The sequence below is a fragment of the Aptenodytes patagonicus genome, chromosome 1 (assembly GCF_965638725.1).
Source record: "Aptenodytes patagonicus chromosome 1, bAptPat1.pri.cur, whole genome shotgun sequence".
NCBI classification, from domain to species: domain Eukaryota; kingdom Metazoa; phylum Chordata; class Aves; order Sphenisciformes; family Spheniscidae; genus Aptenodytes; species Aptenodytes patagonicus.
In genome coordinates this window covers 207107741-207131858 of record NC_134949.1, presented here as the reverse complement: position 1 = coordinate 207131858, position 24118 = coordinate 207107741, and the positions used below count along the sequence as shown (strand labels likewise).

The window sequence follows — 24118 nt, the reverse complement described above, 5'->3', positions numbered from 1 at the left end:
TCAATTCTTGCCCTGCATATCATGGATTTACAACCTTTAACATGTAATGCAGGTAACCAAAAGGTGCTCTGCAAGGGTATTTCACATCCCACCAAATGAGAGCTGTGAACTTCACATCAGAGAGATTAAAACCACACATCGGTACCAAACCTTGTGGTAATTTTATAAAGACACAGAGAACTTAGCATGTCTAAAAATACAGTAATTATTCCTAAACAAGAAAGTTTAAAAACTGATACCGGTACAGATATATAGCCATTAGTAAAATCTGCAGTTTTCCCTGAATCAATAGACTTTTTTAGTTTCTTTGCAACACAGAAAGTAGAAGATTTCTTGTAATTTTTCACGGTGCATGGCAGAAAGAGATGGTTGTAAAATAGGTTTCAGCACTGAAAATTTTATGTCTCATGCAGAGATACCATAAAACAAAGACAGGAATCAAATTAAATTATTTAATTAATAGCAATTTGTTCTATAACACTTTAAAATATGGATGAGACAGCCAATTATGCAGCTGCTAAACAGAACAACTCATTAAATAATTTAATTGGATTATTAATTTTCTAGTTTTGATGTAATTTACTTGCATGACATAAATCTGTGTTTTATGCTCAAGGTAGAAACTCATTTTGTGATTTGGTTGCATTTTTCTAAAATTATTACTTTGTTTCTAGCTGTAAGTGTTTTATAAACACTCAGCTTATGATTATTTTTAAGTACTAGGAAGGGCAAACCGACTACAGTACTCACATAAGAGGGGATCAATATGCATGCTGCTTTCAAATATTTCTTGAAAAAAAAAAAACCCTAGGGAGGTTTGAAGTGGGATGTGCCCGTACTGCAATTCTATTATACAGGGACAAGAAAACATAAGACAACCTCTCATTCATGCAGGACAAATAGCTGTGCCAAAAGCACAAATTACACCTAATTACAGGGTATAACTCTGTCATCTTTCTTTTTATAACCTAGCCGTTTACACACTTTGATTTTTGACTTCCATTTGGGTTTATTAACATCAAAGCTTTGTCATCACTTATCTGTTTCTACAGACTTTTTTACCTGAGGCAATAAATAAAAACTTCTTTGCATTTCAGCTTTTCGGATGCAAGGAAGGTTTAGTCTACATTGTTCTTATGATGTTTCATGCTTATTAAACATTTGAATGTTGTTGTAAAGTTTATTGCCCTTGGCACACCAATCTTAAATGTACTATAATTAAACCTACTCTGATTGCATATAAATGCATTAGCACTATCCTATGATAAATTTTATTCTTACTGTTAAGGCTATTTTTCATGTAATTACACTACCTTGTATAAAAGTGTAATGGACAATTTAGTCTAATGCATTGTTTAGCTTTCCATCAAACATAAAACGGTAATGAATTTTTAATTAAGCTATACAGGTCATCTTCTGTATATACAGATCACAGCAAAAAAGCACATAGATGACCACCACCCTTGAAGAAACGGAGAAGGTAAAGTTAGTGTTAGAAGGCTAAAATAATCTTGACAGTCACATTGAAGAGATCCCTCTCAAATTCAAATCAGAGAAAGGTGACGGACAGACTTCTGCCTGAAAGCTATGATTATACAAACAAAAATATATGGTCTAAAACTAATCTGAAGATATCAACTGCTAGAATTCGAATCCTTACTAGAGCATTAAAAAGATAGTTCAAAATAAAATAACTCTTGAATCAAATATGTTTGAATCAAGAGAAAAGTTTATCAGTTTGGCCAATATAAATACGAATCTTCCTGAAAGAAAGATGATTTCTACGTCTTGGAGCAACTCCCCCCCCCCATTATAATGAAGAAAAGGTTTCCTGACTTTCCTTCTCAAAGAAGGTGAATTCGGGGGGCAGGGCACAAATGTAACCGCTGATGTTATCTTTCTTCAACTTGAATACTTCTCTTCCAGGCAGCCATTCAGTCAGAAACTTTTAGAAAAATACAGGTTAAGGAAACAAATTTTTTTTAAAAATGCATTTCCACCTTACTCTCAAAAGTGGGAAAAACTATAGCTACACGTCTTTAACTAGCTCTTGAAAGCCTAGCAATGATAAAAATTCAAAGTCTTCTCATGCAATCTGCTTTATTACTTAATTAATCTGACACTTAGAAAGGTTTCTCTAATATCTCCTTTAAGCCTTTCTTGGTTGAGTTTGGGCCCTTTTTACTTATCATGGTCACCACTGACACAAGAGATTATTCCTTCATTTCTTCTGCGACAGCCTTTTACATATTAGAAAACCACACTGTCCTAGGTCTTCTCTTCTGCAGGCTAAACAAATGAAAATAGTTTACTCTTCCTCCAAGGGATGCTTCCTACACTTATCATCTGTGATGCTTTTGTTCAGCCTCCAAGGGGTCCAAGTCTTCCTTGAAATGTGACTACCCAAGCGGAATAGTGTTCCAGCAGAGACTCTGATAATGCTGAATTAAAAATAAGGTTGACTTTGCTCATTTTACTGGCTACACTTCTATCTGTACATGCCAGTGGAAGGGTTACCTTTTGATATAGTATAGCGCTATCAAATAAAAAAAAAAATGCAAATCCTTTTCTGAAGGACTGCTATGATTTATTCATGAATAAGTGTCACGTCTTCTCATGTCCACTGAATTTCACCTACTGGTTTGCAGATTATTTTTCCAATTTTGCAAGATCATTCTGAAGTGTGATCTTGTTCCCCAGTACAGTCCCTTCCCAGTTTTGTGTCATCTGCAGAATGACCCCAGTTACTCTTTATTTTATCACTCAGTTCACTAGGTAAAAAACAGAAAGAACCACCAGACTGCAGGCAGGTCTCTAAAGAAAATCTGCTCAATATACCTTTTCATTTTGAGAGCAATTCATCGACAATTCATCAATAACAATACTAATCCAATCAATTTTGCACTCATTGTACACTAGTTTCTCCTAGACCACATTTCTCCACATTACTTATGAAAATGTCACGAAAGACAGTCTTATTAAAGCCTTTAAATAAAGTCAAAATATATGACAGCTACTGCTTTGTTTCTATTCACAGGTTCAACTGCTTTATCATAGAGAGAAGTTAACCTAGTTTGACATTATTTATTCTTGATAAGCCCATGCTGGCAATTATTCATCTCTTCATTACCTTGCAGATAAATAAAAAGTTTGATAAACTTTTTTTTGGAGGGGGATGCCAATATTAAGATGACTGCACTCTCTCTCCTTGACTCCTCTCCCCCCTTTGACAACTGGTACATTCATCCCTTCCAGTCCTCCAGTATTTAATCCATCCTGTACCATTTCTGAAAGATAAGGCTGCTATTAGATAACTTAGGAGGTGATCTGGTTAACTCAAGTAGCAAATGTTGGCAGCACTGCCCCCAGATGAGTTAATATGGCTTTATCCTTCCTTCTCATATTTCCTACCTAGGCAACAACTGGGAAAAATCTCAAGAAAGGGAATTTGGAAGCCAGAACTTTTCCAAGGAGCAGTGTATTTGCCTCTGTACCCCCAGTAAAACCACTGTAAAAATAATGCATTAGTCTGAAGTCATCTAAACATGGTAAGTTCCTTGTGTTTGGTCATGTGTCTCACCTGCACCTATATTCTTAATGACTTCTTTTCCCTTAAGTTTCTTCCGAAAAATCATAAACTGGTGAGGTAAATCCAACAGGATTATAACCACCTGCACCACTTTTCCCACTTAAGTTCCAGCGTTAGGAGCATGCAGTCAGGTACCAGGGACATTCAGATACAGACCATTGTGGTAGGAGCATACTGAGATCTGAACTTTGCTTCCACTTTGAAGGTGCTAATACATATAGAGACCTTCTGCCTTTTCTATCACATCTTACCATATTTTTCTAATCTAAAATTGAGACAAAAATTTTCACATCAGTTCTAGCCAAGTGTTTCATTTCAACATTTTAAATATCTAACACCAGTCTTTATATTGTCTTCAGACAGGAGGATCTTTAAATACTTTTCATAAAGCTTAATTTGCTTGACTTCTAGCATGTCTCACTATCCCCTCTGACCTTCCATGTATTCAAGCTCCTGCTCTAGTCTTCTGTTTTTTGAGGTGCTTATATTTTCCCTCATGTTTGGAGTCCTTCCCTGGAAGTTTCTCTTTCTTAATTGGTATTAAAATTCCAATTATTTTCTGTGCTTCCTCCATAACCAAGCTCCTATGCTCTTAAATCACTGCTTTATTTTATTTCTCAAAGTTTGTGTTTGAATTAGAAACTACATCAAACCCAAACTCTTATGTATTTTTTAAATTTTATTATTTTCCATTCAAACTTTACATCCATTACATGTATATACTGTTAGTCAAGCTTGTACAATGTCCTCACTGACCAAGATCTAGTCTACAATTAGCATATTCCTTTGCGGGCACACAGCTATTCTGTGAAAAAACATGGCAGCTGTTACACCCAGGAACACACAGGCTTTACCATTATTATTAGCATTTGTATGTCAGTTTATAATTGGGGAAAATGATTCTATCGTGATTTCTGTTAGTATCCCTTTCTCAAAGGGATATTTCCATTCAAATCCAAATCAAACCCTGAGGGTCAAAAGCATACTTTCTAATGTTATAGGTGATGAGCTGAGCTAATACTGTGATCAGGAGAACAAAGAATGTATTGAGAGAGAAATCCATTACAGAAGTTTGGCTTCCTTGGCCTAGCAAAATGAAAGCTAAAAGAGACAAAATTGTTCCATATAATAATATGAAGTAGTGAGGGAAAGGTATCAATTATTAAGAATGATTATAGTTTTAAAATACATTAACATGAGGGCAAAACACTGACCAGAAATAAAGGTAGCTTAAAAATAAGACTGTCCCAAACAACATGAAATTCTGGAACAGTCTTCCAATTAAAAGATTAGGAAAACAAAAGCTACAAGCCATAATGAGTTAAAATGGAGCTTGAACAATTTGTGACTTGAATTATATACGAAATGCTTACCTGCTACAGAAGGGTTTTAGATTTGAGGTCCCAAAGGGCCCTATCCAGCTTACAGGTTCTTAGAAGATCTACTGATCTTTCCAAATTGTTTTACTTTTTCTGACATTCCCTTTCCCTCTCCCCAGTTTGTGCCTTATACACAAAAGAGAAATTCACCGTGAACCATTAGCATCTCTTTCTTTACCTGATCCAGTAGCTCTAGTTCTATTTTCTTGACTCTGTGCTTTGGCATATGGATATTGCGGGTCTCTCTTTTGAAACTGATACAGTGCCCTTTCATTAAGATCACAGACATCTACTCTGCAAACAGATGTTTCAGCTAAAGAAGGCTATTTTCCTTCCCCCTTTTCCACTGTTCATTACTGTTTTATCACCAGTGATATGCGCTAATGTAGTCAATTTTGCCTGAAGCAGGATGGGGAATGCTCACACAGTTTGGCTGTGGGGAGAACAATCGCCAGCTGATGAACAGTGAAAAAATGATTAGAGGTGGTCACATTTCCAACAAACTTAGTACAAAAGAGAAAGTCTGCCCGTGAAGTAAATCTTACCTACCTATTGCTTCTATATTTTCCTTGCTTTCTGCCATTTGTGTCCTACTCTCATCTCTTCCTTTACAGCTATATTCTCATTCGTTTTACTTCTTCCTCCAGGGTACAAAGACCAAGCAAAGAAATTTCTGTGTCCTTCTCTCAAACTTTCAACCTATTCCTTGCTCTTAGTTTATATTGGACCTTCTGTCCCAGAATGCAGAAGCAATTTTCCTCAGGCATTTAGTTGGGACACATCCATCAGTCATCTTCCTCCAACTGCTTTCCAATAACTGAAGAGCCCCAAACCTTCATCATTACCACCAATAACTTCCTGATTTTGTTGCATCTTTACTTTTGTTCTCTAAAATGTAGAAGGAGGACAGAAAGTCACCAGAACATCTGCCTCTGACCATTGTCCACAACCTACACTAGACTTGCTTCATCACTTCAGCAGAAAGCTGGCAGTGTCATCTGTCACAGCAAAAGGTAACTAAGAGACTTCCACCCCACACACGTAGTACAATGCTTTTTTCCATCTTGTGTCCATATATGCTATTCTCATTCTGCACAAACACTATACCTTTCTGATTTTAAGTTTTAGACCCATTCACTTCTTCATCTCTCATACTGAAAAGTTTCCTGGCCAGGACCTGACATTTTGATTCGGGGCTTATTATAGATATTTTGCTGAACATTATAAATTTAAGATTTTCTGCCAATGGGAATTAAACAAGAAAAATCCTGACTAGGAATATGGATATCATGTTGCCTTCACACATGAGCTCATGAAACCACAAACACTTGAGTTTAATTTTGGAACTCATTTAAAAAAAAAAAGCAGTAGATAAAGTTCAAACATGAGCTACAAGAATGATTCAATCTTGTAAAACACACCTAGAGCCCAATCTATTTCTCCCATCTAAAAAGATCAGAAAGTAATTTATTTTAGTGTTGTTCTTACCTAGAAAAATATTAAAGCTTCTTTGTTTTGACATGTATAATCTACAGGCATAATGACTAAACAACAAGAAGATGCAGGTTTCAGACTGGGGAGGGAGCATCAACAACAACAGTAAACAGGTGAACTGATGATATCTGTAAGAGCAATGAAGATGGCTTTCTCAGGCTGTACAACAAGCAAGTAAAAAACAACAAGGTATTTAAGATGGCAATATATACCTTGCTCTGCTCTTTCATGCCTTGCAGAAATAACTTAAGACAGGTAACACTGGAAAAGACCATCACTGGAACTGGTTAAAGTGCTAAAATTCCTATAAATCTAGAAGGCTCATGCACAGTAGCTGCCCAGGACCAGGAGCCTGAAACATCAAGCTTCATGCACATGAGCCGATCACTGTACGTAACGTCAATGTTGGATGCACTATGTCACAGATAGCCTGAAGGCTGAACACACACAGCTGGAACCACACCAGGCAGCTGCCTTAAGCCATGAATTACCTCACCTGGGAGTATGCCTCTCTCCCTCTCACAAACAGTGTACAAGAGACTTTTTGAAGCCTGTGTTTTCTCAAATCTGACAAACTAGAGTGCTTATATATGTGAAAATTAGTAACATAATATAGAGGCAATTGATGGGACCTCAGGAACTAAGGGCTTTGGCCCAAGCTGGGGTCAGAACTGCTTGTGAGAATAAAATGCAACACAATCTCTATTCAAAACTACATGCACAGTAGTTGTAAAGAACCACATAATGATCTCCCTTTCTTGTGATAAAAATCAGTTATCTTATTCTGCGTGTGCATGTGTACATGCACAAACACAAGCACACTTACACAAAGAGCTATAGATAAACAGCTGTATATAGCATTCTGTTAACTGGAAAATAAAGGCACTGGTATAAATAAGCAGATTATGAAGTACATAGTGTTAAGTATTTTTTTGTGTAGTTTTTTTTAATAGAACAATTTTTTTCCACATGATGGAAAATTTAAAAAACTGATATTTAAAAATATCTACTTGCCTTTTAACTACCCCTTGAAACAGAGCAGTAAAATTCTATTAGAAATAAAAATTGTAGAATACAGAGCAGAAAGAGAGAGGTTATATTGATACTATTTCTTTACAACTGATATTTGGCAAAACATCACTTGAATTTTAAATGGACTTTACGTATATCGCTTTGGCATACATAGACAAGCAAATTGCATAAGTTTTTTCACCCTTTCATTCAAGGGAACCAGCAATTTCTTACTCCAAGACAATTTGTGTTTGAGAATATTTCAAGCTTCGAACAGCAACATACCTCCAAGCACCAGCATACACACAATCCTACAGAAATCACTAACCTGGAGATCTCCCTGTATAGTTTATCTGTATTGTCTTTTCCACTTCACTGTAGGACCAGGCAACTTACATATTTTAACTGCTACAAAACTGCTATAATCTTACACTCCAAACTACAGACTTAAATATCATTTTCTCCAAAGATATATACACTAAATATAGCAAATGTGCAAGAAAATGTTTGAAACATTACTTTTGTTGAGTCATCTGTTCACAACAGATAAGGGTCTGGAAAACAACCACAGTAACAATGACAGACTAAATGTACTTAAGGACCATAAAATATTAAATGAAGACACTAAACTGTATTTTCTTTCTTTGACTTCTAACAATGGGAGTGCACCTATTAACGTTATCCACTCTAATTTGATTAAACCGTTGTCATTGTTGAGCGGGAACTGCTGGAGCACGGAATTAATGGTGGCAATAACAATTCCAAAAGCTATAAAGAAAAGCAGTAAATCAGACCAAACAATACTAGAAAGAGAAGACAAGTGGAAAAATTAGCAGTCACTGAAGAACAAAATATGCCAAAACATGAGAGCAGATCTTCAGAAATGTTAGGACAGAACCTGAGGGAAATACAAGGGGGAAATTAATTAATTAGACATCCAAAGTAATAAGAGTAATAGGAACAAGTGAACAGTAAGATTTTATATAGGTAGAAAACTAGTAGAGAAATACATGAACGCTGATACATATTTTTCCATAAAAATTTTAAACACAATAGTTTTAAATGATAAATAAAACACACAACTGCACAAGAGGGATACCAGAAAAAGAGAATCTGTAGGTAGTGGGTGGCATTCTGTCCTGGTTTTGGCTGGGATACAGTTAATTTTCTTCCTAGTAGCTGGTACAGTGCTGTGTTTTGGATTTAGGGTGAGAACAATGTTGATAACACACCAATGTTTTAGTTGTTGCTAGGTAGTGCTTACACTAGGCAAGGACTTTGCAGCTTCCCATGCTCTACTGACTGAGAAGGCTGGAGGTGCACAAGAAGCTGGGAGGGGGCACAGCCAGGACAGCTGACCCAAACTGGCCAAAGGGATATTCCATACCATGTGATGTCATGCTCAGTACATAAACTGGGGGAAAGCTGGCCGGGGGGGCCGCTGCTCGGTGACTGGCTGGGCATCAGTCAGCGGGTGGTGAGCAATTGCATTGTGCATCACTTGCTTTGTGTATTCTTATTCTTATTACTATTATTATTATTATTTTATTTCAATTATTAAACTGTTTTTATCTCAACCCATGAATTTTCTCACTTTTACTCTTCTGATTCTCTCCTCCATCCCACTGGGGGGGCGGCAGGGGGAGTAAGCGAGCGGCTGTGTGGTGCTCAGTTGCTGGCTGAGGTTAAACCACGACACATTCATGGTTAAAGAATGTGACTAGAGATGTAAATGTCTGAAATTTCACAGGTCATAACCCTTACCAGCAATGTAAGTTCAGCCACGTTCTTCAACTCAGATAATTGTGGCAAAAAAATAAGCTCCACACCAGACTGCAAAAAGGACAAGGGAGTTTGAGACACGAATTTTATAATGCCTCCCACAAGCTAGGCCTAACTGTACATCAAGCAAAAAAAGTTTCTGAACAGCTGAAATCCAATGTAAATAAGCTCAATGTAAATTAAACAAGGAGGATGGAAGGAAGTCATGCATAAAACCAGTCAGAAATAAAAAAGAGCAAAGAAAAGAAGATGCTAAGTGATCTGAAAGACTAAACAGAAGGTTCAGTAGTGGTCACCAACAATACAAATTGCTAAACAATGCACCCAAGGACTGATTTTAACTAAAAAATTTTATACAGGTAGAAAATTCAATTCTTCGGTTTACTCCTCTATCTAAACAGAATAGAGATGCAATACATTATGAACGTTGTATGCTACCAACTAATCCACAAAGGTATGCTATTCTCAAGCTGACCAGAACTATTGCAGCACAGCCATGTAGCCACCTCAAAGGCTGATTGCTTCACAGTGAGCTGTGATTCCTTTCCCCACTTCTGATCAAAAGACCCCCTAGTTGAAACAAATCATCCCAAGACATATCTGGTTTTGAAGAGCTTCAGGTTTTATTCACCAAACTGTAGCGTAGCAGCAGCAGCAGCCTCATAGCTTTGACATTCAACAAAATGGTGCAAGCAACAGCCTGCTTTTAAATACCACTGACAAGACAAGAAAAAAAAAAATCCAGGCAAATTAAATGGAAGAAGAAATTGCACAGAATCATGCACAGTCCTAGAGAGGTAAGCTTGAGTGTATTTCCTTCCCTTCACAAGTTATGCCTTGGAATGTGACTGATAATCAGCAAATGCCAGACCAAGGAGTGCCATTGAAAGGGGAAATGAGTAATGCAAAAAGCATGCTTCAGGACACAGAAAAGACACTTTACAAAATAAAAAAGAGAATGCATGGGCTGCAAAAAAAAAAAAAAAAAAATTGATGTGTTCTGCAAAAGCCCTAAGATGGCTGGGTACTGCAGTAATGGCAGGTGACTTTATAGATGGGTCTACAGACAATGATAGGTAAGTTCTTTTAGTAGAAAAGCTGTTTAAAGGCAGGGATTTTTTTTTCATTAATATAATAATTTTCTAGCATACTGGTAGCCCTAATCCCTATGAGTATTTTTTTTTTTTTAATATAGTTGGTGACAAACTGGGGAAAAGAGGAAATCTTAACATCAGTATATCACTTTTAACGTTAGAGAACATTCATTTCTTAACAAAATGAGAAAATTGCTCATATAAATTTATGGAGAAAGACCATTTATTCAACAACATGAAACCATTACTGACACTTATCAACATAAGAACATTACACTCAACAGAGAAAGCTCAAATTCTAAGACACCCTTAAGAATATATTACCTAATGCCCAACACAGCTTGACAAACTAAATCACTACACTCGGTGTAGCGTGCTCACTGCTGTCCCTTTTCCTAGGGACCCCTCGGATGCAGGAAGGCAGCAGATCATGGGCCACACACATTTTCAAAATAGGATTAGAATATATAATATATACTTGTTCACCTGACAACACAGAAATGATCATTTTTGCTTCCCCTACAAGTGCAGGTGTATTAGCAAGGCTACAATGTAGCTGAGAAAGCTTACTGTTTAGGTTTGGTTAACTTGACTTTAACAAAGGACTAGGTGAACTGTGCTGTACTGCAGGTAACTGCAATCCTTCCTGGCTTTGAAATCTTTACCAAATTTAAGAATTATTTGAGCATTTCTGTTGAAATTACAATAGAAAGCATAATACTTATGCTCTTAGAAACTACCAGAATCCTGGTAATGTAGAGCCTAACTGGAACCTATTACCTGCTTTTAAAAAGAGAACATGTTGGCTATTGCACTTTAGACATTCTTGGCTGGAGCCAAAATTGGCAACTGCTGCCTAAAGCTTACAGATGGACAAAGGATCCTTTAACCCGTATAAAAAAAGAGAAGGTTTTCAGCACAGCATACAGTACTTCCCAATTCCAATGCAGCTGCTTCTTCATTTGTTAAACGCAATTAAAGACAATTAAAACTTCTCCCTAGTATATCTTTTGCAGAAGGTTCTCAGCAGGTCCAAACAGTCATGCTGTGGTGATAAACATGCTACTGATTCTGGGCCACCAATGAGCCAGTTTAAACTTCACTTTTCCATCTCTTGATTAGTCTGCAATTCTGGGATCACAATGTAGACCAGCCTCAAGAAATCCATCATTTGCTCTATGTTGTGTAAAGAACACAAGAAGTGACCTTGTCTTGCAATGGCAATCTGTGTTATTTCTTGCTCTAAGAAAACTGCTGAAGATAAGATGAAATGACTAAGCATGCATCATTACGTTCAACCAACCTGCATGGAACAAGTATATTCACAAACAGAAAGGAATGCAATAGCAGATGTTTATGCAGCATATTTCTGCAACCAGTTGTGCTAGATTTCTGAAAGATTTCTGTATTCACAATTCCATTAGTTATTACAAATAGGATTCATTATGAAAGGTAACATTCCTGTTACAAAGAAGTTTTTAATTTAGAATCATAGAATAGAATAGTTTGGGTTGGAAGGGATCTCTAAAGGTCATCTAGTCCAACAACCTCCCTGCCGTGGGCAGGGACATCTTCAACTAGATCAGGTTGCTCAGAGCCCTGTCCAACCTGACCTGGAATGTTGCCAGGGATGGGGCATCCACCACCTCTCTGCCAGTGTTTCACCAGCCTCAGCATAAAAAATTTCTTCCTTCTATCTAGTCTAAATCTAGCCCCCTTTAGTTTAAAGCCATTCCCCCTTGTCCGGTCGCAACAGGCCCTGCCAAAAAGTTTGCCACCATCTTTTTGATAAGCCCCCTTTAAGTACTGAGAGGCTGCAAGAAGGTCTCCCCGAAGCCGCCTCTTCTCTAGGCTGAACAACCCCAACTCTCTCAGCCTTTCTTCATAGGAGAGGTCTTCCATCCCCCTGATCATTTTTGTGACCCTCCTGTGGACGCGCTCCAACTGGTCCGTGTCTTTCTTATGCTGAGGGCTCCAGAGCTGGATGCAGTACTCCAGGTGGGGTCTCACCAGAGCAGAGGGGCAGAATCCCCTCCCTCGACCTGCTGGCCACGCTTCTTCTGATGCAGCCCAGGATACGACTGGCCTTCTGGGCTGCAAGCGCACATTGCTGGCTCATGTCCAGCTTTTCATCCACCAATACCCCCAAGTCCTTCTCGGCAGGGCTGCTCTCAATCCCTTCATCCCCCATTTAACTTTATACTTTTTAATTATACACTTGAGATACTTTGCACTGTATTCAATTGCAAATACAGAATTTGGATAAAACATTAAAGTCTGTTCCTAGCTTCTATTTTGACTTATACCTGAAACATTAAAAGAGGGTAGCTGTCTTGGATACCAAATGCTCAAAAACAGTAAGAGATGGTTCATGACATAACCAGCTGTGAAATGCTGCCATTTTATGCTATAGAACCTAAAAATTTTTGTATTCAAGTGATATCTGGAGATGTTCATTGAACAGAAAAAACACCCCTGAAAGCCAGTAAATCCTGAGCCAAAGGTGGTTTCTCCTTAGGCTGCCAAATCACAAGTGGCCAGAATACTAGAAAAAGTGCCATATACACTTGCCCAATTCCTCTGTTCTTCCTTGACTGAACCTGTATGGCTGTTCTTGTGGTTTTTTATGAGAAAAGGATCACTTCTCAACTGTGAAATCAAATGTGAGGGAGTTCAGTTAGCAGAGCACAAATTAAAAAAGCTTTGATACACTTTAGCTACATGAGTCACTTTCTTAAAATTATCAATAATCAAAATATGTCTTATAGAGAATTTCAGGTGATAGACCTTTGTTAAGGCAACCAAGAACAACAGTGAAACCCATCTAACTTTTTTATTCCAAGTTTAAGAAAAGAAGGCTACCATCTAGTGCAACTATAATCAGAGGTTAAGAGCCTCCCGAGGAAGCTCTCTATCATATAGTACCAAATTCCAACTGAAAAATGTGCTTGAGGGTATAATGGAGGAAATAATACTGCCTCTACAAGTTAAGAACAAGCAGCAAGTTTTCACTAATAGCCTGGATAAAGTTTCTATATTAAATTAAAGATTAAATACTATGTGATTTTCCACAACAAATGAAGGTAGGGCTCCTGCGTATTTGACGTCTCCAAGTTACTTACTGAGATCTAATGGTATTTTTCATCACTTTTGCAAGTCTGGAAGTGCCTGAAAGGAACTGTTTTTACCTATATATATTTTCTGTTAAGATTTTGTTTTCACATCTGTATTTGTAACTCTCTTTCTAAATCTGTTTTCTGAGTAGCTGGAACATTAATGCTGAAATAATGACTACCTGTGGATTCCATAATTCTAAATGTTATTACTCTGCATCAAGACAAATAAGTTGCAAAAACCAAACCCAAAACCGACAGGACCAGATACAGTCCAACACCACTATTAAATTGTACATCTTGAGCAGCATTCTAAGCCAAGTACTATGGAATGGGAACACCACCTAATTGCAACAGCAGCAGGCCCAAACATTCCTATCTTTTTCCAGTACCTGTTCCTTTTATTTTAGGAAATACAATGTTAAAAGAATGTTAGAATTACCGTGTTAACCAGTTCAAAGTTAAAGGGGCCAAAAATTCAACATTAATGCAAGAGCCATAAAATCCCACTGTGCACCTCCACCATACTTGGTTGTTTTTGTTTTTTTTCTTTTTAAATACCCAGCTATTGTCTTTATTTTAATTTATGCCCACTGTGTCTTGTCCTCTCCACCATTCACCATTGCAAAGAACCTGGCTCTATCTTCTTGATGACCTCCTCGAAGGCACTGGAAGGATGCTATCAGGTCCTCTTGAAACTGTGTCTTCTCCAGGTTTAAGAAGCCCAGATCCCTCAGCGTTTCTTCATAGAGCAAGTGTTCCAGCTCCCAACCATCTTGGCGGCTCTCCACTGAACTCACTCCAGCTTGTCAATGCCTTTCTTGTACTGGAGAGTCCAATACTAGAAGTGGTGTTCTAGATATGGTCTAAAGAATGCCAAGTTAAGGAGGATAATCCTTTTTCCTTCCCTCAATCTATGATTAATCAGCCCAGGATACTTCACCCTCTTTGCAGCCAGGGCACACTGCTAACTTATGTTCAGGTTGCTGTCCATCAAAACCCTTAGATCCCTTTCCATAGAGCTGCTCCTCAGACAGTACTGCTGCAAGGAATTCTTCCTTTGCAGGTGTAGAACTCTGCATTTGTTTTTAGAATTTCATGAGGTTCCTGTTGTCCCATCCCTCCAGCCTATCTAGGTCTCGCCAAATGGCAGCTCTGTGTATCAACTGGTTCCCCTCAATTTGGTGTTGTCTGCAAACTTGACAAGTGAACCCTGTCACCTCCTCTGGTTCATTGGTAAAGATATTAAACAGGACAGGTCCCAGGACAGACCTCTACAGTGCTCCACTTTCACTGGCCTCCAGGTCAAGTATGACTCATTAACCATTACCCTCTGAGGCTGATCATTCAACCATTTTTTCACTCATCTTGTCCACCCATCCAGACTGTAGTATCTTAACTTGGAGGCAAGAATATTGTGAGACACAGTGCTGAAGACCTCACAAAAATTTGAAGCAAATGGCTCCCACTGTTCTCCCCTTATCCACAAATCCACAGGAAAGCCAACAGGTCTGTAAGCACAACATCCTCCAAGCATAAAATTAAGAGTTGTACTATAAACCATGTGACCAAAAGTTAGTATAGTAGTACACACTAATGAAAACTGCAGAAGTTATGAAAGCAGAAAAGCAACTACTCAGTAGTTGAAATCTCTCACTGTTAGATATGTAAATACAACACAACTGTGAAAACTGTAGTATTTTAAACACCATAAATTATTCCTTCTGCAAGCTGTCATAAAAAGTAGAAACAACTTTTGATGCAGGAGCAAACAGTTCACAAAGCCAGTTACATCTTGAATCAAAGAGCCACTAATAGTAACTGTAATACATTCATATTAAACCTCTTTGGAATAACAAAAAAATATATCCATTCTTATAAAGTTAAATTTCACAAAAGTAAGCTAAATGAAAACAAAGAGGCTAGTTAAAAGGAGCACCTCGAAGCGTAAATGCTTGGATGTGACAGGGATCATCTGCAAAATTGTTAGAAGCTCACGGTAAACACACATCACATTAAAAACAAGCAAGCAAAAATAACAAAAAAGCCCCAGAAAAGCCAGTCTGATTAAAAACAACATTGGAGAAGGCTATTTTAGGTAGAAAAGCATCTTTTAAAAAGTGTGTGTTGCTCCTAAACAGTGAAAATGGGGTGGGGGAGGACTCCCCATAAACTTTAGCTAGTTAACTAGAAATTGTAAAAAAGCAGAACAAAAAAAGTTTTAAAACCAACTTTCTAATAACCCTCTCAATTCACAATTAAAAACTGTTCCAAGAATAAGCATGAAGATAAGAAAGAATCAGTAGGGTAAATATGTGATTGAGACATGAAGGAAAAGCTCAAACAAAAGTACTAGAAAAGCTACGCTGTTGTTTTTTTTTTTTGCCCTGATGCGCACTATAGAATTGCTGATGGAAGCTGCCACAACAGTCTTTTTCCAGAGGGGTAGAACAGAGAAAGTATTTTAAGCAATCATCAGCAGAAGATAATCTAGATAAAGCCATTAACAACAAGTCATCAGGATCAGACAGTATTTACCCAAAATTTCCAGACAAAGTAACTACGAAACCGATGATCTAACAACTGTGGTGTGAAATTTATTCCTTAAAACTATGCTATAAGACAGCAATGACAGAGTCAAATATTGTAGCATTTAAACAAAAAATTAGCTTTCTGGAAGCAGTCAGGGAATTTTGGTACAGATAAGTCAGGCCTGCACCAAAGCAAACAGTTTAAACTGTAACAAAACCAGCAAGACTAAGCATACGTATAAATATATGGGAAGAGTCAACAACTTTTGTAGAGTGAAGTCATTACTACTAGAAGTACTTGAAGGATTGATAAGCAGCTGCATAACTGTGATTTATAGTGACAGAACAGATTTGAGTTTTCAAGAAGTTTGGACAAGCTACCTAACAAAAGCTAAGGAATCTCCTAAACAAACCGTGCTAACACAGGACAAAAAGGGAAGCTCCTTACAGAATTAAATAACTCGTTAAAACAAAGCAAAGCAAGAGCGGAAATAAACAGTTTTTCATATGAGAGATTTTGCCAGTAGAGTTCCTAAAGGGTCAGTGTGGTTCAGCACATCCAAGATCTAGAAAGCTAGTTTTTAAAACAAAAAAAAAAAGTGAAAAGGCTTACTAATTATACAAAATTATTTGGTGTAATCAAAAATAAATCTGATCAAATGGTATAAATGATTGAAGGATAAAATTCAATGTAAATGCAAAAGAAAGCACATAGAAAAAGAAATTACATATGATGTATGATACCAGTTCTGTTACCAGTCGGGGGGCAGGGGGGAGGGGGGAGAATGGAATCATCATACATGGTTCTCTGAATACAACAGCTAAAATCCCAATAGTGATCAAAAAGACAAATCTAAGGCTAGGATCATCAGAAATGATGAAAGAATAAAAAAAAAGAAGAAAGTCACTGTGCCACTAGCGTACCCACATTTCTGAATACTGTACACAATTCTCACCATTCTTCTTCAACATCTTAAAAATGTGAACACAGAGCCAGAAAAGATACAGAGAAGACAAAGACTATTACAGGTATGGGTTAGCTTCTAGATATGGAACAAATAAACCAAATAGAGCAACACAACAGAAACAGTTAGGTTAACCAGGCTTACTGTTCCTAGCTCTGAAGCTATGATCAAAAGAATTGGTAAACTTTTAAAAGCTGCAGCCTCAAAATGAGAACATTAACTTCTACTAATTACCAAAACCAATTCAGCTGGAAATGCCAAAAAAGAAATCATTAGATCAGACATGTCTCCCAGTTTAGCGATACAGCAAAAGAGACTGGACTGATGTGCTCAGAGGAAAGGTTAATGTTTAAGTCCACAGACCAAAAAGCCAGAGAAAGTGAACCCAGTTATCAGCATACCCTCAAAGTATGTGTGTGGCAGGAGGCAAGAAAAGCACAGCTTTCTCCTAATGGTGACATTACAACTTTCAAAAGTTTATAAACAAATATTTTAATTTATTTGATGCCAACTCAAGAGTTTTGCTAATGTCTTTTACAAAATGGCATTGTCTGGTACATGCCATGAGTTGCACTGTGTTAAATACCCTAACACCTCCATGGACTGACAAAACCATAGAACGTATCTTTTCAAGTTACTAACAAGAGCATATAATACACAACAGGCTCTAAACACAGCTTAGGACTTGTTAGGCAGGATCATTTTTTAAATATAGATAACTTGAAAAAGTAATTTGGATATTGGTATTTAACAAAGATATACAAGATAAAGCACAATTCTAATGAAAACAGCATAATCAGGCAGCCAAGCAATTAATATGAGAAATTAAGTGTATTTGCACACTTCTGCTCAAAGTGTAAGTCTTTCCCATTTTCTAATGCTTACATAATAATACAGCTGAAAAACAGTTCTTGCAGCTGGTATGTTGATATCTTTATTGCCACACAGCAGGGTACTAGTCTCTTGCAAAGGTAGACTTCTAGTAAATAGCTGTCAACAAGTCTATGCATGACTGAAGTCAAATTACAAATAGTAAAGGAACAGGTTTTTGAACTTAATGCCAGCAAAATATCATGTATCTAATCCATGAAAGAATTACAGACCTCAAGACTGCTATTATTTTATTATCCATACCATTTACTTTTTGGTCTGCTCCACAGCTTTGTTTGAACTTACTAATCAATGGTACTTACCATTGGTACTTTACTAATAACAAGTCTCTACGTATATACAATAGGAAACATTTTTATTTTTAAATTATCTATGTATTTTATTACATCTGCAAAAATTATAAATACCTAGAAACTTTACTAGCAAAATTAAATATGCCTTTAGTAGCAAGCAACTTGGTTAAGTCCTCTGAAATCTCTGCATCTAATTTTTACAGTTGCTCATCAAGTGCAGGTCTTTTTTGTCAATGTAAAAAGATATGAATGACTGGAACTGCTTCCTAAGAGTAAAACTAGGAGTAAAAGCCCTTGCATTAAAAAAAAAAACCCAATAAACCAAACCCAACCCCCACACTACACAAACACTAACTCACCCCCCCAATTCCACAACACAAGTACAACCCCAATTTCATATTCTATGCTCTGCATAAGAAAGGTCTTGCTCAGTCCCAAGCACACACAACACAACACCATCAATGCTTCTTCTTGTCCTTTGGAATGACATTCAGCACCAATTTTGGCCATCTTTCTGCCATATCAGTTTAAAGCACTGTAATTTAACTCATAATTAAAATGAAACCACCTATTTATTTATTTAGATTACTTAAGCTACTAACAGCTGAAGAAAACAATCTACACAGTTATTTAAAGGTACTGAAAAAGGCATGTGCTACAATGAAAATTAATCTTTTCATAAAAGCACTATTACACAGAAAACAATTTCTTATCTTCTAACACAGTAAGAGGTATCTGATCAAGGAACACCAGAGAATCACAGTATTAATGATACAATACAGATATTGATATAATATGTATTAATTCTTCCATATTTAATCATAAGCACAATTATTTTTTTCCCCCCATCTCCTAGTGGTTTTGAACGGATGAGGAACAGACATAGAAAAATTACTAATCACTTCATAGATTCCAATTAAATCCATTAACTGTTGCTAGGAGAGTGAAGTAGAACAAGTGATTGTAAAAACAATGTGGGTTGGTTTGTTTTTTTTTTAAATACACACAAACCTGATAAGAATCACTGTACTTTCATAAATAATTTTATAGGTGATGTCTGGAAAGCCTGCAATTATTTGTGACTTTATGTGAAAAACTAGGAAATAGAATTTGACTGTCTGGTCTGAAAAAACAATCAAATGATTAAGATGAAAACCCAGATCAAGAGGAACCAAGAGTGCTCTGCGTTAATCCTCCCTGGGCACCACATTACTCACAAATTCCACATTCCGTATATTTAAATATGGACTCCAAGTAAGGAATGATCACAGACAAAAGATCTGAAGAAAGTATGACATGGAAGATTAATGATAAGTAATGAAGACTATGCGAATGGTCTGTGAATGGCCCGGCATAACACAGGATTAATGTGTCAGAGAACAGTATCTTCTCTCACAACTGCTACATGCCATCACATCACATAACAATGCTAATAAAATCAATGCTAATCAAGCCTTATCCTTTTTAAGATGCAGGCATCAAGTACAGACACATATGAACAGAGTAATTCAAGAAAAGCAAGAACTTTTACTTTATCCCTGAAGTAAAAACATGAATGACATAGTAAAAACTCACAAATTTTTTTTAGAAGCATGACAATACTTAAAAGGCTGAAAAAAACCCCCACCCTGGTAATTTACTTCATTTATACCTAGAATTTAAAAGTATTCTAATGGTCAATATATTGTTAGGGATGGGAGAGAGGTATCCCCAAATACAAACTCAAGGCCCTACCATACCCATCAGTATTCAAGGAGCATAATTGCCTTATAACCAAAAGCACCTCATTCAGACAGGTAGCACAAAACTTGCCTCGCTAGTGAAACACCAGTGAGTGTGACAGCTCCTATTACACAACGTTGGCCATTACTAAGCTGGGTCATAGTTTTGTTTCCTCTTTGATTAGAAGAAAGTATAGAAAGGAAAGCAATTAGCTGGGCTGAGCAGTAGCCTGAGCAATTTACTGATAATTATGAAGTACCAATTCTTATGGTCTCTACCTGGGATTTAGATAAAACAGTCATTTTGATTACAATCTATATGTACAATAGCATCTGAAAGCACTATTTAAATAAAGTTCAGCCCAGCTCTTTCACTGTAGTTTTGCTGTCTGGCATCTCTAACCCTACAGGTCACATGTCAATTAAGCAACCACTTATTAAATCCATTTTTCTTGAAGTAGTCTTCAATCAAGTTTTTCTAAGCTATTATTTTTTTCACTTTGAAAGATTTAACACCAGAGATCAGAAGCTTTGGGATGCCACTCCCACATCAGTTAGCAATGTCCATTTTTAATAATGATTTGGAAGACCAGAAAGGAACTTCCTAAGTACAATTATGAATTTGGAGGAATACCAAACTACAGAAAGTTGGGTACAATGTGCATGCTTAAAATATCTGTTGTGCTTCTAGTTTTTCTCAGGTATGAATGTTATCAACTTACTTCAATTCAAACACCAACGGAGTGTGCCAACCATGACGCAAGCATTTGATGTCCCAGTTAAAGGGCTTTTTTCCACCCTTGTGAGGAACTGGTTTTGGAACAAAACTGAACTCAAAAGCCCATCTAAAAGCCCATCTCTCTCTCCTTCCCCTTCTCCTCACCAATAGACACTAAAAGGTGAAATATTTATTTCTTATAAAACCAAGCAAATCCAATCACAAAATAAAATGAAATTTCAGAGGTTTTAAAATAAGCAATACCAAATGAGTTGTTTTTTTTTTAAACCTCTAGTGTATCTGCTTAGAGAAAAGAGTAAATTATTAACCCAGGCTTGATTTCAATGAAGCGTCAAGCCAAATGGAGCCTACAAAGAAATTACAGCAATATTTTTCCATATCCTGTTCATGAAATAAAACCAGTTTAGCATTTTAATTAGCAAAAACCTTTAAAGAAAGCTTTAAAAGTTGATATTAGGCAATGCAAATTACAGTTCTTGCAATTTTATTCATTAATTATTCTAAAACTGTTAATTACCCCCATAGCTAATGTTATGTCTAAATATTAATTCCTTAAAAGAAAATGGCTTCAAGCTAGTCATTAAACCTTCTACTGAGGGAAGCCCAAGCTATCTTTAATACGGTAGCTAAAAAACCTTAACGCATTACAGAAGACAACTGAACAGAATGTATATAATTCCTTTCAGTGTCAACACAAAGTAATTCTTAAAAATTAACATTCCTTTTCAATTAATATTTTGTGCATATTTTCATTATTTATATTTAACATTTTGCACCTATTTACTAAGATACACAAGTGCTCATTATTCATTCTATCATAAAAGAAGTTTGAAGTTTATGGTTCTATATACTTTCTGACCTGTAAATCACGTAACACTACATTTTGGTTGGTACAGCAATATCTGTACAAATTAGCTGCAAGAATTTTTAAGAAGTTAATTGCTTTGGTTACTACATGGACAACTTGAAGCACAAATTTGGGCTCTAAAATGATACTAAGCTATACTACTTTCTGTAGAAAGAAAACAATTCCATTGTCTCTAACTCACTTTTCATAGTTATTTTTTAGTTTCAGAATAGGATACTGCTCTTCATTCTTCCTCAAACAAATGCTTGTTTTAACTCAAAATGCACAAAGAGAAACTGGAAGTTCAAAGTGGCAAGAAGGCGGCTGAGGATGCTCTTTAGAGGCAAGAGGAAGGCAACATAAAAGAACTGGAAAAAAGAATTAGAAAATTCTTACCTGGGAAGAGAGAACAGAAGGTCAGAAGTTCCAGTGGGCCATTTTCCCACTCCACACTACACAAGAGCACCAACATAAGATTCAGATATTTATTTTCTTATCTTTATTTTGATAGGATTATGGAATGAATAGATAACAGAGTTGAGAAAGAGATTACAAGCTATTTCTCAGTGTTACTTTTTTTTTCCCCCTCACAATGTAAACACTACTGCCTTTGGTTTAGCTTCATATTAATCTCTCTTTAGATACCCAGCACTCTAAATGCTTGGGAAAGCTCAGTAAAAGTTACTAGAAAAGTATAGTTAAACAGCTGGCACAGAGTAGTTCAACTACAATAACAAAAAATGGCTACTATCAGAACCAGAACAATTTGCCAAAAATGAAGCATGACTCTTCTGTTTGCACAACAGACTACCTAGTGTAAGGCATATTTTATACCATTTCACACTACTATTGCTGAATTCCATCTATTTGGTCTTAAAAACTCTTTGTCTTCTCAAGTGCTTATGGCTCCCCATATTTAACAGAGGTGAGCTTAATGTCAGTTCTCCTAAATGTGTGAAACATGAACAGGGTTAGACAAGGGCTCTAACCAAGAAACACAGTGTTCATCAAAATACTATATTTAAAAGAAGTCTCTCCAGTGTTAGGGTGAGGAGCTATAACCATCACCAGGGTGTAAGCTGGCAGCAGCTGTGAACAGCTATTTACGTCCCACACGTAAATAGCTTTGTTCCAGAAGCATGGAGAATGTTAAATGACAGCATCAAATTAAACACAAGTTTTTTGGACCTTGGGTTCTTTTTGAGCAAGGCTGTGGGAATGGAGGAGGACAGATGTCAGTGCACTACGTTCCCAATGTTAGAGAAGGAAAATGCTATCCCTTCCTATATGCTTTCCACTGTCCAGTGTTTCTAGTTCTTTGCATCCACAACTATAAACAATATTACGTAGCACTCAAAGTAGGAAGATTTTCTAAGAAGGCAGGAGAAGTGAAAGGTAAATCAAACAGTTTAATTTAACAAGCTTAACTTGTAATAGTACATCTTTGAATAAGGATTAATTGCTATCAACAAGTCAGAAAAACAAGCTATTTTAAAAATAGATTTTGGCCATTAGGCTCTTAAAAAGTGAATATAAACACCCATGCTAGAAATGCAGGTCATTTTATATTTTCAAGGCACAGCATCTCAACGAAGTGCAAGTCACAGTTACCTTGGGCATATTAATATCTTTAGATTAATCTCAGCCCAGCTTGACATTAAATATTTATTTGAAACTTCTTGTTACAAAACAGCTTTTCAATAAAAATGAAAAGTAATCATAGCTGTTAGCATGAAAAGTTGATATTAAAAGCTATAATATTATAAACATTTATAAATGCTTTCATAACATTTCTTTTTTATAAAGGGGTTGCATACAACCAAACTACAAAGCTACAGTCTATATATTCAGGCTTGCTCTGGTCATTCTGTAAAACAAGTGGCCAAATAATCCTGGTAGTCAAAGACAACCTTGGAGGAATTCATTTCACAAAATGGTGTATGCTTGTCATCAGATCTGAGGTAACCTGTCCCTCTGAGCATAGGAAGGAGCAGGAGGCCAACACTGCAAACATTTCTGAATGTCTTTAAAGTTTTTACTCTAGGAGACATAACAGGGAGTTGTATGCCTAATTCATCTTGCTTTTAAATGGCCAAGAAAATGGGAAAAGGTGGAAAATTAGGCTGGTAGGGAAAATGGAAGTGATGCTTCTCAAAGGTTGGAGGATGTAAACTTCCATCTTGGACACCTTTAGGGAGTGAGTTTTACTGCAGCGCTTGATTACTTGTTGAAATATACAGGTGCTGATGAAGAATTCCTTTTTCCTTCTGTTCTCCCTCTTTGTGTTCACAAAAATGGATCATACAGTTTTTTCCTCCAGTGTTGCTATAAGGTAGCAAACAGCTGTAGTATCAGAATAAGTTGCTAACATGACAGAGAGGTTAAAAGGAAATCCCACCACCGCTTCATTTTGCATGCTAACACCAATAGTGTTTATAAATTTAAAAATGTAGATTACAAAGCCATCTTCTTAAGACGATTTGCTTACAACCAGAAATTTAGAGCAGAAACAAGATTCCAATACCCTATTCAAAGTAACAGCAAGTTGAAAGATAGTGCCTGCATAGTAGATTCAAACAGAGCTACCCATGCCTAAGTGTTCAGAAGTCAAACGCTGCCCTGAATTGAAAAAGTGACTACCAAGAACTTGCACCGGTTATGAAACTGGC

At 36.7% G+C, this 24118-nt stretch overlaps 1 protein-coding gene across 1 annotated transcript in view; it reads right to left on the bottom strand.

The window, feature by feature from the left end:
- MICU2 (mitochondrial calcium uptake 2) overlaps window positions 1–24118 on the bottom strand; it is a 155290-nt gene that overhangs the window by 113928 nt on the left and 17244 nt on the right. The gene's annotated exons all lie outside the window — the stretch shown is intronic.